Genomic DNA, 9,364 nt, shown 5'->3' on the forward strand with positions numbered 1-9,364 from the left:
ACAACAATTTTTTAATATATTTTTGATGTCGCAAACGCTGATTTTCGATGTTGCAAATGTTTCGGACAAATGTTACAACAATATGATATAAGTGTTTCATTTGATCTCATCATGTTGTATGGAACATCTGATAATGGTGTGGCGGGAATTTTCTCTTTGATGGCACCGTCCGATAGCAACGCTCAGATCAGACATCCGGGCTCTAGCAGCTCCGAATAACAATAGAGCACGGTTGCAACCAACAATCCATGCCATTATTCCGCAGCGACTCGTGATCTTGTAACCGAGGATATTGTCGGCAGAAAAAAAAATGCCCCAACCAAGCAGCACCTTTTCTTTCGTTTTTATTTTGATATTACATACCTTTTTTCTTCCTTTCGATAGAACCAAAGTGAGCATTTTGGGGTGTAGTACGTTTTGTTCGGATCGGCAAATATTTATTACGGGCCATCTTGGGCTTCACCTTCCCGGCCCGATGCGATCCCATACACCGAACTCATAATTGATCTCAAAAAAAAAAAAAAAAACACTCATAACTCGAGGCGTGGCCACTGGCTTCCCTAGTCCCGATGATGGCCCCGCCGCCGCCGGCTGGAAATGCTGGCGCTTCGCGTCCTGCCCCGCCGAGCCTTCTGCTGGGGACCGCGACGCGCCGCCGCGGAGTCGCTGACCCTACGGTCGAAGAGCGCGAAGTCGCCGGCGTACCTACCTCCCGGTTCCCTCCGGCGAAGTTTGATTTTCTTCCGAACTCAGGTGCTCACCCCCTCGAATCTCTCCGCCAGGAGTGTTTATGTTCCTCTTGCGTGGTTGGAAGCAAACACTGTGTGGAAATAAGAACCCATCTCCCAAATCAACCGAAAGAAAATCTCGTTGTGAAGCACCTGTTTCCCCCGGTAAACAACAATATATCCCAAAGCATTGCCCAACATTGTGTTGTATACTGTAAATCTGGAACACATGATGCTACACTTGCAGATACATATTATATTTGTAGATCTGAAGCTCTGAATTTGGAGACGACGGAATATGGTAGGATAGTAAAGGGGTGGAGTTTGAGTAAGAGGGCGTGATAATACAGAGTTCACAAGATCAACAAAGGAAAAACTAATTTGATTTTAGCAGGAGCACGGACGAGCTGAAACTTGTTCCACATCTCTAGGTACGAGTATGACCCTCCTATTTTATATCCATATGAGAATACAATCATCTTCATTGTAGCCTGGGTGCAAAAAAGTGGCGACTCACCGATGAGGATTCACAAAAGACTTAGCTTCACCGTATATTGCAAAACCAAAATGCACATCACAATACCATCGCGTCTCATCTTTGGAAACACAAGTTGTAGTTGTACTCGATAAGCAAAACACAACTTTGTTTCTCATGTCTTTTGAGTTTTATTTCCAGTTGCAGTTGCGGTGTTATGTTACAAAATTTTTGTTGCAACAAAAAAGGTCATTACTAATCAATAATCATAGAGCATATTTGTTATTTATCTCCAAAAGATGAAATGCAAAGAGTGGAGGCCTAACTTACTGTGACGATGCTCCATCAAGGATCAGAATCCATGTCATATATATTCAGGCAATGGAGTCTATGGAGTCTATGGAGAAGTCGGTTAAAGATGCATTTGGTCCATTAGGTAGCATCTGTGTGCCAGTCCCATTTTCAGTTGCCCCTGATGCAGCAGGATCTTCTCGAGGAACAACTTCGGTTGGACTTGGATCAGGTGCTTTGAGCAAAATAACTTTTGGCCTGTTGGGATGTTCTTTTGCTTCCCTTTCCAAATTTTGTACTGTACCATTGGTGATTCCACCATCAAGAGTTATTTCCCTTAGTCGTTTGAAGCATTTAATTTGGATATTGGAAATGCCTTCCAGATCTTTACAGAACAGTTGAAGTGATTCCAGAAATGGCAAAGCACCTTCTTCAATATTCAGAAATGTTGGTTTTTGTAGCACAAAACAGAGGAAGAGCAGCCTTGGCAGTGCCCTGTCCTTAATGGTGATCTCATCAAGTTCATCCGCAATCAGCTTCAGGTACTGCAGATATTTCAAATTGGCCAAAGCTGTGAGAAGATCAGCTGTCAATTTAGTTGACTGAAGGCACAACTCCCTTAGTCGGCGCAATGCCATGACAAACCCAGGAAGTTCTAGTATCCTGCCCTGTAATTTCAGTGACCTCAGATAGCAGGGAGCCTTCAGGTCTTTCAGAAAGTCTTCAGAGCATCCGTCAAAATGGAGTGACAAAGAACGAGGGTCATTGCTTGCATCCTTTTCATCATGAATGTACTCTTGTATGGCCTTCTGAAGAGTAGTCAATTTACTACTAGCCGCAGATGACAAACACCAGATCTTGACCTTTCGTAATTTTTTCATATAACCCATGAGTTCCGCAAATCCTTCGCTTTCATCTACCAAAAATCCTGCTAGTGTCTGCAACTTGCATTTTCCTGAGACCAGAAACTTCTGCACTTCATCTTGCATGGTTTTATCTGGAAGCTTAAATTTTCCAAAGAGATGAATTAAATGTGGCAGCTGAATAACTTCTGTTGGAAGGATATTTACATTCGTTCTCCTTAGATCGATGGTCTCCAAATGTTTGAGTTGTTTTATCTCTTTGGGAAGACTGGTAACATTGCCCCCTAGGCTCAGATATTTAAGAAGCAATAGGTTACATACTTCTCTGAGATGATCATTTTGCAAGTCTGTACAGTCTTCAAGATCCAAGACTCTCAGAAGTTGATACTTGCTGAAATTTAACATATCTTTACCTGCCTGCCCAAACACTATCAGAGAGCGGACAAGAGATAGGTCAATGTTGAAACTGGTTCCATCTGTAATACTGTTATGATGGAGAGAAATGCGACGGATATGCTTAGGTTGGAGCTCACATCCATCAAACAAAGTAATGAAGTTTTCACATAGAGACTTGAGCGTAATGAACTCATGCATCATGCCATAAGTTTTGCATGTTTTCACCTTGGTGTTGTTGCTTACATTAACGGGTTGAATGATGTTCTGGTCAATGAGCTTCTCAAAATTTTTAGCTTCTGGGTCACTGCATAAATTTGATGGCTGCAGAAATCCCCTCAGCTAGCCATTGCCTCTTTAGCCTTTTCGCTCTGACTGGATGATCACTAGGGAACATAGCAAAATATAGAAAGCAAGCTTTGAGGGCATGGCTTGGAAGGCTGGCGAAGTCATGAATCAACACCTGATGCATCCTGTCCATGGTATCATCACCGCTCTGCAGGTCGTACAAACGTACCTGGCTGCACACATCTTCACAGTCACGTCCTATCGGCCAACTCTTTTTTCGCATAAAATGGCCAAGGGTAGTCAGAGCAAGTGGTTGACCATCACATTTCTTTAAAATTGCTGCTGAATCAGGCTGCAAGTAATCTGAATATTCCCCTGGACAAGCATTTTTCAGGAACAATTGCTTTGAGTGTTTCTCATCAAGTCTTCTCATTTTGTGTATGTAACCATTGGCAGAGCTGCAGGCATTGGCTACTGACTGTATTTTTGTTGTCACCACTATTCTACTGCTAACATCTCGAGGGAAGGCAGACTTTATAATACTCCATTGATCTGACACCATGCCATCAATTATGATGAAATACCTGGAATTGTTGAATTGAGGATATAAAAGTCATCAAAGAGCTACTCTGCAACCATATTAACCAATGCGTGGAGGAAGAAAGAAGAACATTTTTCTTGTTGGACTGCATTTGTGATCGCATATATAACATACAATATATATGCTCTCTGTAGTCTAGATGAGTAACATATATAGATGCTTTGTTCGATCAAAAAACATATATATGCTTTCAGTAGTGGTCACATTCACATGTGCAGTATATAGTATGGCCCAAATCAGCAAGAGATTTATGCAGTTCTTGCAAATCCATTTAGTTTCTATAGCTAATTTAGAAATTTTCTGGCTTATCAAGCACCCAGAACATTATTTGTATTTACTTGTCACTTCTCGAAGAGAGGTAACATTTTGTTGCCCCTCATACCACAAGTGAGTTTTGGACAGCAGATCCAAAGTGTTTGTAGGTAGTTCAACTGAGTACTTAAGGGGGTGTTTGGTGTCACAAATGAGATAGAGGCTAAACAGATGGATGTATTGGATAGCCCCAAATGGGGTATATATAGTACATGAGCACCCAAACCCTAGACAATAGGAAAAGACTAAACTACCCTTGACTCATTTACTCTTATACCTTAACACCCCCTCTCAAATGCAACGTGAATGCAATGTCGTTGCATTTGGAGAGTTGACACTAAGCACTAGACTCAACAAAAAGAAAGTGATACATCCAAGATCCAAAGTCCAAAATGAAAGATGTCGTCGAAGCGTGCAATTCTTGAACATGTCGATCTAGATAATCTCCTCCACAAGAGGGTACCGCCTTCACAACCGTACTTCAGCGAATAGCCCGAGTCTTCACAAACCAGTACATCAACTCCTCAAACACGAGCCTTGCTTTGGAGTCTTGAACTTAACAATAACTTGAGATGTGTCAAACCAGCCAAACGGAGAGGAGAATGAGAGATCACTGCTGCAAGACGGCAAGCAGGAGGACATGTGTTGATGACGACGAATAGACGGCCATTGATCATGATGTGGAGCAAAACGGCTCCGAAAGGGACCAAGAGGGCAAAGGTCGCATCAACAACTGATGACAATGATTAGCTAAATCAACGGGATTCAACTAACCATAAAAAAAATTAAAAAGAAGATATTGGCTGATCTGACAATGAAATTGTGGACACGCACGGCTTGGACGAACTGGAGAAATATGTGGACTTGGATTGATAATGGTGGAATGTGACACTGACTGAGATGCATATAGCAGAACATGAAACTTGAAACTTGAATAGAAGATACTGGCAGCAGGACAGATGCTATATAGCAGAAGCAAAAGGCACTTTGCCTCAAAACAGCAGAAATATATGACAATATACTACGGATAGAAGCAGCAGCAAGCAACGAGCAAAATAGAGCAGCAATGGACCGATGCAGATAGGCAGTAGATACTAGCAGAAGGATGCAATGCTGGCATGCTGCAAGCAAGACATGGATACATGAACAGAGCAGCAGCAAAACGTGCAGCACTAAAGTTGGGCACCCTCCTCAACCGGACCTCCAGCAGGCAACAGCCCAAAATGAGGCCCAGCATGACAACAGCGGGAGCAAAAGCTTGCCCTCGCAAGCAGGCAGCCAGGCAGGAGGGTGGGGCGGCGGCACGGATGACGGCAGTCGATGAAGACGAGGCGACGAGCGGCCCCGCGATGGGATGAGAGGAGGCCGCACGGACGCGCGCGGGCAGTGCGGACGGGCGCCGCGCGACGGCGCGGATGGATGGGCAGGCAGTGCAGAGGATGTGCTGCCACGGGCGGCAGGCGACGGGCGGGGACGAGCTGATCCGCGACGGGCGGACGGCCGGCCGCAGATGGCCGTGGCGGGCGGCGCCAGGAGGAGCCCCGACGGGCGGCAAGAGGAGGACCGACGACGAATGGCAGCCGACGCCCGTGCGGACGGCCGTGGTCGGGCGGACGCGCAGGCGGCCACGGATGGAGGCGCGCAGACGCGCGCGGGCGGAGGGAGGCCACGACGGGCGGCGGTGGAGGACGACGGCGCGGATCCGACGGCGGTGAAGATCTTGCTGCTGCTGCTGAGCCGCGACGGGAGGACGGTCCGCGACAGGCAGCGCAGGAGGCCGCGACGGGAGGTGGATAGGCGGCCGGCAGCTCTGCAACGGGCGGGCAGACGGCCGGATCCGCGACAGGCGGACGCGAGGACGAACCGGCGGGGATGGACGGATCCGCGACGAGCGGACCGAGGACGAGCCGGCGGAGACGGACGCCGGCGGTGGATCCATGACGGGCAGGGGCTGCTGCTCCCTTCCCGCGAGCGGATCGACGACGGCGGCCGGCAGATGGCACTCGCCGGGAAAAAAAAGGGTAAGCTGCTCTCTGCTGCTGCTGTGACTCAATAACTAAGGTTTGGGGCTGGAGGATGCCGCCCCCGGGAGCAAGACGAAGCTCCCAGGGGCAGCGCAGCGACGACGATGAAGGGTGGCGGACGGATCTTAAGAAACCTGGAGCTGTGATACCATGTCACAAATGAGATAGAGGCTAAACAGATGGATGTATTGGATAGCCCCAAATGGGGTATATATAGTACATGAGCACCCAAACCCTAGACAATAGGAAAAGACTAAACTACCCTTGACTCATTTACTCTTATACCTTAACATTTGGATCCAAGAGGCTAAACGTTACCCCACTTATTTACATGCCAAATAGTAGGACTAAATATGGGCTAATTGCTGATCTAGTTACAACTAATTGGTCATTAGAGCCCATTAGCCCTTGATTAGCTCTCATTAACCCATGTTTATCCCTATTAGCACATCTAGAGCTAAACTTTAGTACCCCTAGTAGAAAACCAGTAAAGACATCAGCTGTGAGATTCAGATAATGTCTCAGTAAAGAAAATATTTGAGGATTCAGAAAAGATTTAGGGGGTGTTTGGATGTGCTAAAATTTAATGGAAATTGTCTGAATCTCACAGCGGATGTCTTTACTGCCTATCTACATTTGACATTTCGAGAAAGATTTTCATTTTGATGATAAAATTCAGTAATGCAGTTATAAATTAATTTAGACTACATTTTTTTCTTGTTGCTAAAGAAGGATACACTTTCTCACCTCTTGTTATTCAGGTAGTTGCAGAGATCAATACTAAACCGGTCGACATTGGAGTTAACCAGATCTGTCTTATGCAGTTGACAGAGTATATCACTTAAGAGCTTCCCTGGATCCCCATGGGCCCCTGAAACCCATGCCCTTTCCTCGAATTGCTTGCCAACCTCGCTGTTGTACAATTCCCTGGCAAGGATGGTTTTCCCCAATCCACAGAACCCAACTATAGAGATCACCTTCAGCTGCTTTGGTTGACTCTCCGCTTCCACCAACTGCACCAGAAGCTCCTCCAAGGGCGCGTCGATGCCAACAAGATGATCACGAGGTACATGCTGATCCAAGGATGATTCTGCTAGCTGTGATGGGGATGAACGGGGCACTGAATACCTCTGTTGCCGTTGGAGTGCTTCCTCCAGTCTGGACCTAAGTCGCTGCATCTCTTCACCTAACTGGCAGCGTGATTTTCTCTTCCTCCCAGATTTAATATATTTGCAGTACCATGGTTGCTGATCCAAAGACGCATCATACATGATGTGATCTATGCAGTCTTCCATTTCATGAGCTACATGGCGCAATTCATCAACTGTTAAACGCAGTATGTGATCATCATGTCCCAAGAGCTGCCCATCAATGGCACTAGTGATCATGGGAAGCTCTCTCATCAGGAAAGTAACATCTCCTTCAAAGCCCTTGTACAGATTGTATTTCTCCTCCACAAGACAGAACAATCTAGACAAAAGATTGTCTATAAATGCACTCAACAGGCGGGGGTCCTCCATGGATCCCCTGTTCAGTTCTGATGGTTCCTAGTGAGCAGGTGAAAAGCTCCTTTCGCTACTGTGACAGTAAGTAGCATTTGTTAGCTTAATCTAATAAAGGTTCCACGTTTTGTATTGCATACATATATGTAGTCATATGTAAAATAGTTCCATTGTAGCTGAAGAGTCCACTACACAAAATAGTGCTGTCAGCTACTTTGTTAACCAAACTGTTGGAATACTTGTATATGACGTACATACTCTCTCCTAAGCCATGGCATCAATGAGTAATGGACCAGCCATTGCTGATTCAGCCATTCCAACTCTAGACTCTCTTGAATTGATTTCCTTCCGTTTTGAACATTTTTTTTACTTGTGAGACAATTTTGTACCTCATGTTCTAGGCGTGAGAAATAAATGTTCCACAAGTAAAAGAACATTCCATCATTATAAAAAATGATACATTAGGGTTTACAGGGTCAGAGGGGGTGGATGGAAGGATAGCTGATCCACATCCAGGTGAAACATAACAGGAAACTCTGTAGTCGAACTATGATTTCTTTGGAACTTGATGTATGTTGGAACTTGGAAGTAAGATATGTACTATCAAGAGATATTAGAAGATCTTTAAAAATTGATGGTGAACTGAATCATGTGAAATACATGCAAGCCAAATGGAAGGGGCAGTGATTTATTTACTGGATTCAAATGCTTGAACAAAACCAAAAATTCCAAGCGAACCTATATATAAACACCCATCAGAAAATCATGTGGTTGGAGATATAGATCTAGACGTACAGCACATGCATAGGACTTCAGACTCAGAATTGGAGAAAGAAACTGCAGCTTACGAAGATTATGAGCTCGGAATCATACATGTGGAGAAAGAAGCCAGCTTATGAAGGAATTCACCCAGAGTCGGCTAAGCGATTTCCAGCCAATTAAGCTTCACCGATTGCAACTAGCAAACTGCTGCAATTACGCGCCTGAGAGTTGCTATGCAGATGAAGCTCTCTGGTGAGGCCGTGAGGGAAGGCAGTAGGGCGACCTTGACAGGGATGGTGAGGATGGTGAGAGATGCACTCATTTGTCGTGGTACAGAGAACCAGCTTGATATTCCTGCTTGCTAAACCTTACATGTAAGATTTATATTTAAGATGTGGCTAACAATTTATTTATCCTATATAATAGGTGGAACTAAATGCGGCAATTGTAAAAGAAAACTAAACTCTTGTCACGAAAACTAAACTTGTCTAAAAAGGTTAGGTGTGGCATGGTTGTCAAAAAAGTTAGGCGTATCACAATGTTTGACAAGGGAACATAACCAAAGCCTATTGGTGAGACTCTTTCATTCTCTTCTACCTTTCATCTTTCTTTTCTTTATTTTTTGGGGTCAAGTCTTGCATCTTTGTCTTCTTGTTCCATAAAGATCCTGCCATTATTGTTTGGTAGCCTTGAAATATCTACATTGTCTACACCGACTACAAGTTCACTAGTGGTCCACTAGTTCTTTTCAGACCGGCTTGTCTCTCATTTGAGCGAATATTCCAGGCAATGTCCATGTCATCCAACGTGTCCCTCCAACCACATATTTTATAGGCTTGTTTGATGGTCTGAAGTGATTCTCTATGTCTGATAAAAGAATTTGGATAAGCTAGTTTTCAGCTTCAAATATCTTAGTTCATTTAAAAACGAGATTGATTTCTTGCAAACAGTCGTTTATCCTGGACTAATCTCTATGACCTGCTCTGGAAGCTCACTGCTCTTCCTGTAGATAATCTGATTAATAAAATAACACATCAATATTATTGCCACCACAACAAAAGGAGTTAATAATGGAATGGATACTATAAGTTTGTATTATTAAACTCTACCTGTATGACATCAATA

At 44.5% G+C, this 9,364-nt stretch overlaps 1 long non-coding RNA gene and 1 pseudogene across 1 annotated transcript; one reads left to right on the plus strand and one right to left on the minus strand.

The window, feature by feature from the left end:
• Positions 1-516: 516 nt before the first annotated feature.
• On the plus strand, positions 517-7,745 carry LOC120644049. Its single transcript, XR_005663357.1, has 2 exons — positions 517-753; positions 6,737-7,745. It is a non-coding gene; the product is annotated as an uncharacterized LOC120644049 (long non-coding RNA).
• On the minus strand, positions 907-7,529 carry LOC120644048 (annotated as a pseudogene).
• Positions 7,746-9,364: the final 1,619 nt, after the last annotated feature.

Source organism: Panicum virgatum, chromosome 8K (genome assembly GCF_016808335.1).
Source record: "Panicum virgatum strain AP13 chromosome 8K, P.virgatum_v5, whole genome shotgun sequence".
Lineage (NCBI taxonomy): Eukaryota > Viridiplantae > Streptophyta > Magnoliopsida > Poales > Poaceae > Panicum > Panicum virgatum.